A 9,086-nucleotide genomic window follows, 5' to 3' on the forward strand; every position below is an offset into this window, starting at 1 on the left:
TCAAAGCCCTGTAAGGGCTCTGCCAGCCAACACCCTGAAATGGTCTCACATAGGGACAGCACTGACACCGCCCTTTAGGCTCATTTTCTTACCTTGACTGAATGTTTCCACCACCTCCTTACTACACCAAGGACACTTCACTATTCACTACTCTATACAAATTCACTACTCTATACTTCCAACCGTACCCTCTATCCTCCCTTGGATACCCCTTCCACACCTCCTTCGTGTCCCTAACCCCAACCTCTGTCCTCCTTTAGAACCCTCTTTCACTCCTCCATGCCCCCAAACCCACTCCACAGCACCCGCTCCTCACCACTGACTGACCCTTTCCGGTCCTGAGCCTCCACGCAAGCTGCCATTTTCCTGCTCCCCTCCCTTGTGCCACAACAAGGAAAATCCCTGACCTCAGACACAACTACACAAAGCCTACTGTTGCACACCGCCTTTAAACAATAGTAAACTGGGTGCCACAAGATTCTCATGCACCACTGACTTTACCATGCAGGGATGAGAGTGGCTGAAGACAACAAGGTCTGAAAATTTTTTGTGACAAGGAATCATGTAACTTTAGAACTTTCCACCACCCTGATTGCAAATACTTCTAAGCCACTTCAAATTGATGGAATTATTCGACTTCAAGTGGTTAGAAACATTAGTTTTCTCTTTGTTAGCCTCTATTACCATCAAGACTGTGGACCAATGCTTTTGTACAAATCATCAGAGTGACCTCAGCATTCAATACAGTTAATGCATGTAATACCACATGAAGTCCATACTAACAACAGAACATAACCTTGCTGGATTGTGTACTTGTGACGTGAAGCAAATGACTGGCAGTTTTTCACAAACTATTTTCCAATGACCCATTTTAACTCACCATCACCTTCTCAAGGGCAATTAGGGATGGGCAACAGATGCTGACCTTGCCAGCGATGGTCATATCCCAGGAACGAATATTTTAAAAAAAAATCTTGAAAATTAACATGTCCCCAGATGCTATCAAAAACTAAAGTGATAAAGCAGCATAGTAACATTCAATATATAATTATTAAAGTTCACGTATTATGGATCAACAGATCAACATCATATAAATACCAAAGCTTGTATTTTCAAAGTACTTTGTAAAAATATTGTTTTATATACTTGTAGGTAAAGCCTACTAAGTGAAGCTCCTTACACCCTCACCCTCCATACACACATTGTAACCAGCCTCTCTTCTCTCACTAACACAAACAAATACATACACAAACACACCTCTTCCCAAACTCCCCTTCCCTCACTCGCTGAGCAGCCCCTCTTCTCAAACTCCCCTTGTCCACTCTCTCAGTTGGCAGCCTAGCCTTTCCAATAGCTTTACAGCAACACGGAGCCACCCTAGGGCCCCACAGACCCCTTTATGGCCGGGCTGCTGTGACTGAAAACTGGCACTGTTTCACTATCAGACTTGGGCTCCACGCTCCCTCCTGGGTAGCTATAGTTGCACTGTGTCAAAGCAGGTCCCTTAACATGTCAATTTTATCCTATTTTGCAAGAACTCTCGTTCGGGCTTGATTCAATGAAGAGCTCCCGTTATTAACAAAAAAACAAACCAGTTTCAATTAGCAGCAGGGGCAAGTCCTCAAATTAACTTTAGAATACAAATTCATCTAAACAAGGTTGTTCTGAGTTTATTTCCTAAAAGTATTTTGGTTAAGGAACAGCACTTTTCACAATAACTGCATGTTTGACTTTCAATATGCTGATTTTGCATTGTTTAAGAAAGATTCTGGCATTTTGCAACTTTTTTCCTTTTTTGCATTGGGCAAATATTAAAAGTTAATTGCAGTATCATGACGGTAGGACACAATTATAAAAAAGTTTTCATACGAGTATTCATGGCATGCAAATGTATTACAAGTAGGAACCCGCCATGGGACAGCAAGAGGCCTGACATGCCATAAACACGCCCCTGAGTTAATTTATAAATTTGAGCCACCTTTGGGAAAGCAAAATTTCAGCTCCTTCCTAATTTAGTCACCTCAGCTGCCACATTTCCTGCTCTTGTGGGCTGTATAAAATCTCCCGTGTTGAATTGCCAGACACAAGTAGGCTACAGCTAGGCCAGGAGAAAATGGGAACACAAGTGCCAGCTCCCTGGAGGGCAAGGTCACAAATGAATACTGCTTTAGAGGACCCAGATAAAGACTTAGGTGGGGAATCCCACAGAAAAAGGCTGATAGGCATGCACAATGAAAAGCTTGGTGCAATGGCAGCCCTGCCAGAGAGTCCAGCATTGACTTGGCATAGGTCTTTGTGCAGAGCTTGGAGCCCATTCCTTTCAACATGGAAGTAGCAGCCAACTCCATGTGAAAACTTACAGCCCCAACCACAATGGCCGATGTATCAGCTTCCATTGTAGCGCATGGAAAAGCCACCCAATGTCTGAATGCTGCAGTGGAAGCTCAGACTGAAGTCATGCAATCTCACCTTGCTAGGTCTGTGCTGGCTGTCACTTATTAACCCATGCTTCTCCAAGTGAGAATTAATTTTGTTGACAATTGTTTCTAGTACTTTTCCATCACTGACATTAGACTGATTGGTCTGTAAATTCTAGGTTTATCCCTCTCCCATTTTTAAATGGTGTGTAAGATTTGCAATCCTCCAGTCCTCCGGCACTACTTCAATATGTAAGAACTGAAAGGTTGCTGTTAAAGCTTCTGCTATCTCCAGCCTAGCTTCCCTCAACTATACTGAGGATACATCCCAACTGACTAGGTGACATGTTAATATTGAATTATTCCAATTTATTAAGCACCTCCTTTCTATTTTTATCTCATTTATTATCCCTGCTGCCTCTTCTCTGCTGTGACATTAACTTCTTCCTTTACTTTTGTGAAGACAGATGGGGGTTACTCCTTTCGTACCTCTAATATATGCTCTGCCTCAACAAGATTGTTTCATAGGAACATTTTCTTTTTTGCCTCCAAATGGCTCCACCATTCCTCTATCTATCCTTCTACTTTTTATATTTTTAAAATATGTTTGGTTCCTTTCTATGTTACCCAGTAATCTTTCCTCACAGTCTTCCCTTGTCCTTCTTGCATCCTTTAGCAATTTCCCTTTGCTCTGTCATCTGCCTTTTTTTGACAGTACTCTGTATCTGTCATGAACCTTTTTCTGCTTTACTTTAATCTCTATTTACTTTGTCATTTAGGGACCTCTAGTTTTGGGCGTTCTATCTTTTCTCCTTGTAGCAATATGCTTGGTTTACACCCCACTATTTTCACCTTGAACGCTCAATGTTGTTCTTTTACTGTTTTCTTGGACAATTTTTGTTTCTAGTCCACCTGTGCTAGATCCCTTCAATTCATACATCTAAAAACATGAAGGAAAAGTATGCCTAAAATGAGACATAGCAACTCCATTATAAGAAAATGAAAGAGAATGTGCAGGGGTAGTCTCAACTAAAACTTGGACATACTCTGACCATCGTCTCCTATGACCCTGTAAGTAGCAAACCCTAAAGTTACCTTGTTCAGAGAAATGTTTTTATTTCTTACAGTATGGAGGTGCGTCAGCTGATAGTTTCCTCCTTAATATTATGGTTTGTTATTCTTTGTTGGTAAATGTGCCTTCATCATTTTAAATAGTCATGCTGAGTTCTGTCAGAAACATCATAACAATGTGGGCATTTTGTAAAGATCTGCCAAGTTAATTATTCCTGTAAAGTTTTAATTGTAAGGACTATAATTTAAAACATAAATCAACTTCAACTGGAAATTTTAATGAAGGAATAAAAGTTAAGACCAATCAGTGCTGAAAAAGAAATCTTTCAATTTAACCAAGTCAACATCTAGAACATTTTTATTGTAAATTAAATTTTATTGAGATTAAATTACAAATATTTGTCTTTTGTGACTCTTTATGTAAATACACACATTGTGCAACTGAGAGCCAGGGACATCATACTCTGTATCAAATTAGCAGGTTGCAACAAAGGGGGCATTAGAATTGTTCACAATATCATAGAGCTGGGGACTTGAAAATAAAATGACTAGGAAAGTTCCCAATTCCTGATTTCTACACAGTGCCTGCTTCCATATGTACATCCAGATCTAATAAGGATAAAAGAAAAGGACTTGCATTTATATAGTGCTTGTCATGACATCCCAAAGCACTTCATTAGCTGTGAAGTGCTTTTGATGTGTAGTCCCTGTTGTGATGTAGGATATGTATATGTACGGTAAGATCACACTCAACTATTATGACTTTCACAGGTGAATCAACCAACTGTAATCATGCTCAGTCTCAATTCAAGTGAGGTATCAGATGCCCACAGAACTGTATTTTCAGTGCATGTTGTTATTTCAGGGAAAGGGTTGTGTGGAATAGATTCTTCAAGCAAATTTAGCATTGGAAACAAACTTAAAATCATGGCCTTCATAGTTTGCATATTATTTTTAAACTTCCTGAATGTTTGTTACATCATTATTGAATTGATTCTCGTCATTAGCTAATAGATATGTGTATACTTAATGGCAGTATCAAGCACCTTACTGAATTGAGCCCTGTATTCAAAAAGTATTCAGGTTGTTGGAGGAGATGATAAATGCATAAGTATACCTTTAAATGACAAATAGGCTCTCACTGTCCCAATAACCACTCAATATGTTCCACCTTCTTCATACTATTAGTGGTACTGCTGATTATGTTCGGTGCTACAAGATGATAAAGTGCATTTGGTAATGAAAGCAATTTGTTAAGAGGTCCAAGTTAATTATTTCATGGTGATTAAGGGGAAGGCATCAAAAGGAAAGTGTAACCAAAAAGAATTTCCTCCACAAAGTCAAGATTAAATGGTAAAACATTGCTACCTATAAAAGGAATACAAAAATCAGGTCTGTGAAAGTCATTAAAAGGTAGAGTTGCTCAAAAAGCTTCTTATTCTAAGTTGCAAATGGGCAATGATTTGAAGCTGCAGGAAGAGGCAAACATCAGTAGGTACCTTCACATTGCACAGGGCAGGAAGGGAAGGTCAGATGTGGTTCCAACTACATAATTGACAGGGAGTCACTGTGATTTTACTAGTTCTTTGTGCTGCTGATGTTTTCAGGGAATCTGAGGTATAAACAAATGCAACAGGCAAGATTTAGAGGAAAAAAAAACACTACTTTAACCAAGAAAAACAATTTTTTATTGATTTTTTTTTTTTTACAGACAAGCCACAGCTTATAGAAACACGACAAGAAAAGCTAGCCTGAGTTCAAGTCTGAAATATTAAGAAAAACTTTCTACACAAGTGTCTTCAGTATATACTAGTTGCTTGTCTACATGTAAGAACACACTATAAGATTTCATATTCTTGTTTACAAAAAATTCCTGTCATTGTACAGTACACAGTACAAACCTTTCACACGCGCACTATTAGTTTGCTTCAACCAATTTAGAAAGGTCATGATATATTGAAAGATTTCATAAAACATTTCTCACAAAATCACAGCATGAAATATATATTTACATAATTGAACATTATTCAAAATCACATCCTCATCATAGGTGTTTAAATAATTAAAACTATATGCAGCTGTCATTCAAAAAAACTCAGAAAAATTACATAATTTCACAATACATTCTCTACAAAAAAATCTGAAAAATCTTAACTTTTACATTATTAATTCATACAATTCAGATGTAGTTAGACCAATTAAAAAAAATCCCCCAATACTTTGGGCCTTTTTGTGCTTGTGCATCTGAATACACCAATTTGCCACTTTGTAAGTGAATTCTAAAATGGCACTGAAAAACTCTTTGAAAGGGGCATATATACTGAATTGCCAACAAGTCACTCAGTGTTAAAGGCTGTAGTTCCAGGAGTCTATCATTTGCATCTAGTTGCGTTCATGAATTGCAAACATGAAGGAATTTGCCAGGAAGCATTTTGCACAGAATATGTTTTCTCCAGATATGACGTCATGATACTGTCATGAGTGGAGAGTGTTCACTTCAGTCTATTGTTTCTATTCTTGTTGCTGGAGTAGAATATTGTCTTGTAAACGGAAGTTCTATACAGAATGCCTGTCCTCAGCAGTTATAAAACTTAAAACACTGTAACAAGGGGGCAATTCAGGCACAGTATAAGTTTCTTTCTTGGGACAATAGAGTAGAATGTACGTCTCTTAAATTACTCAATTTTAAGAACAAAATATAATGATGTGGAGTCCAAGGAAGCACTGAGTCAGTGTTGTTTTGCAGCCTAGGTGCATATGTACAAATCAGGCACAAGATTAACCAGTGTTCTTAAAAGGCACTCACTTTTCTCTTCAAGGTCAATTTAGTCAAATAACTTATATATTTGGTATATAGGTGCTTTATTTTACACTTTCTGTTTTAGAGTCAATTTTTTCTAGCCTTGGAATTCCAATTTGTGCTGAGGTGGGAATGAGGTGTTTGCTGGAAGTTAACGTTCTGATTTGTACAAGCTTAATTGGGGAAGCAGGTGGGAGAAAAGTGTCTAGTCTTGGCAAACAATCTAACTGGGATATAAGGTGGGACTTTAACACCACCCCCAACAGCAAGTATTGTGCACTGGAGGAGTTAAAAACCAGATCCAACCCACTCAATTTCCAGAGCTGTAATTTTTATGACAGCAAATCAGACCATCTACAGGGCTCTTACTAAATACTCTTAAAAGGTGCAGCCCAATGGTGTTATCAGCACTGTGGCACGTTATTAAGTTCAAATCAATCCTGCACTGTCTGCAGCCTGATGACATGGCTGGAAAGAGCTCACAGGCCATGAGGCTAAAATAAGTTTGAGGAATTTCCTTCAGTTTAAACTCCTTGAGAGCCAGGAAGAGCAGCAGTGTTCCAGTCGGGCCCCATTAGGAGTCCATAGGTCTCCAAAGTTCTGGCTTCCTCCTGATCAAACTGGAACTACCCCCCTCCACCTCACCCATGATTGCCTCCAAACCAGACTTCCAGGGAATGTTCGCACGGATCCCAAGCTATTGCCTCTTGCTGCCATATTACTGGTCCTGCCGAATGGACAGGTGGTGAATTTGGCTGGGTGGCAGGGAGGACTCTGGGAACTTTCATGTAAATGAGGCCCTGCTGTCAACATTGGCAGTGCCTTCAGATCCCCAAACTCTCAGGGTTCCCAATCCACTACTGGACTCATGTGCACTGTTACCATTCCACCACTTCCCCCTCTACCAAACAGCCACCTCATAAAGTTCAAGGCCATAGAAATAAATTAGGGAAGAACCCTCAAACGGATAGAATGGGCCCTGAGATAGAATATAGCAAACTTAATGGGATGAAAGACTATTTCTGTTTCCTATATTAAAGTTAATGTCAAAGAAAATCAGGCTAAGTGTGGATGGCCAATCCTATAGAGCCCGTTTCATGCCCCTCGCTGCAGTTAAATGTTATAGTCTTTGGCTACACCTTGAAAATAGGTGTAAGAGTGTGCGCCTTGTCACTACATAGAAGATACTAACTGGGATATACAAGGTCAAAATCCAGAAAATTATTACATGTTGCAATTCAACTGTGGGACAAATAGGCATATATGTAATCTGGTAATAGAAAAGTTCAGGACTGAAGCCAGTGTGTGTTTCTTCAGGTAAAGTGTAATTAATATCTTGATTGATCTATTCAGAAAGGGTAGTTAGTGGAGGCAAATAATCTGGAACCATTTGAGAGGCAGCTAGGTGTTGCATTGTCATTATTGAGATGTTTCTGCTTACAATTTAGTGTTTTGACCATGAATGAGAATACCTTTGCAATATTTCTTGGGATGTTAAAAACAACTTATCAATTACAGCAAAATCAAAACATATTGGAACTGCTATGTGTCTATTTTAATATCCAAACCTGAAACAGATGTGTATAGAATGTATTCTTTAATTTTCTATATACATACTACATATTCAATGACTGGAAACAAATATAATGAGAATATGCCATAAATGTTTAAACTGCTTCTGAATCTCTGAGTGTAATTGCTTGTTGTGGATTCATAGGAATAAGTTGATTAGTTCCATGAATCCTCACAAGGTTTCAGTTGCCATGGTAGCATATGTCAATAGGCAAACAAAGATATGCAATTACAGCTTGAGCTACATAACTAGTTTACATGAAATGTTTTCTAGCAAAGTTCAGAAAACCTATTTGTTTAATAACGAACAGACTTGGCATTGTTCTTTGTAAACAACAAAGTGATGTTTTTCTTAAATCCAATGTCTGTATCTGTAAAAACATTTCAATACTTAACATTTGGCCTCTGAATCTTTCATTAAAACTTCTAAAGGTAATTTTGATCATAGAAACATACTATACCCACCCCAAAAGCAGGAGTGGAATAGCCACTAATGTTGTGCTACATAAGAAGCGTAAGAACATAAGAAATAGGAGCAGGAGCAGACTATTTGGCCTTTTGAGGTGGCTCTGCCATTTACTAAGAACATGGTTGATCTGACTGTGGTCATAACTCCCGTTTCCATCATACGTACATTACCGTAACGCCTTCCCACACCTGCCACTACCACACACACACACACCCCCCCCCCCCACCCCCACCAATAATCCTTGACTCCTATGCTGGCTCACAGGACAACGAGAAATGGATTCTCTTCTTCCATTGATCCCATTCTCTGCATCAGGAAATCTCACTATTAGCTAGCTGAAGGGTAGGAGTGTTAATGGATGGTATATCAGAGAGGGAGCAAATAAATGTCACTTTTGCACCCCTCCTATAGGCCAGAAGAGCACCATCAGCAAAAATTTGAGTTCAGGTTACCCACCTAGTTCACGGTCAGCAAAATGTTATGTATGTGCATGTGATACAGAAAGGAATGAAAACAGGAGGAGAAAATTATCCAAGACGTGAAAGCAATGGAATTCTTATTCATAACAGATTTTAAAAATAAATTGTAATTATTCCCAAATTAGCTGAGCTTTACCAATGCCAATCATGACCACTGGATGCTACTTGCTAAAATTTAACCAAATTGATAATTAGTAACACCAAAACTGTGTCAGCATGTCAAAATATTATGACTGTTCAGTGCTTCTGTATTCCACATCATACCGTTTGGCAAAAAA

This window comes from Carcharodon carcharias, chromosome 4, assembly GCF_017639515.1.
Source record: "Carcharodon carcharias isolate sCarCar2 chromosome 4, sCarCar2.pri, whole genome shotgun sequence".
Lineage (NCBI taxonomy): Eukaryota > Metazoa > Chordata > Chondrichthyes > Lamniformes > Lamnidae > Carcharodon > Carcharodon carcharias.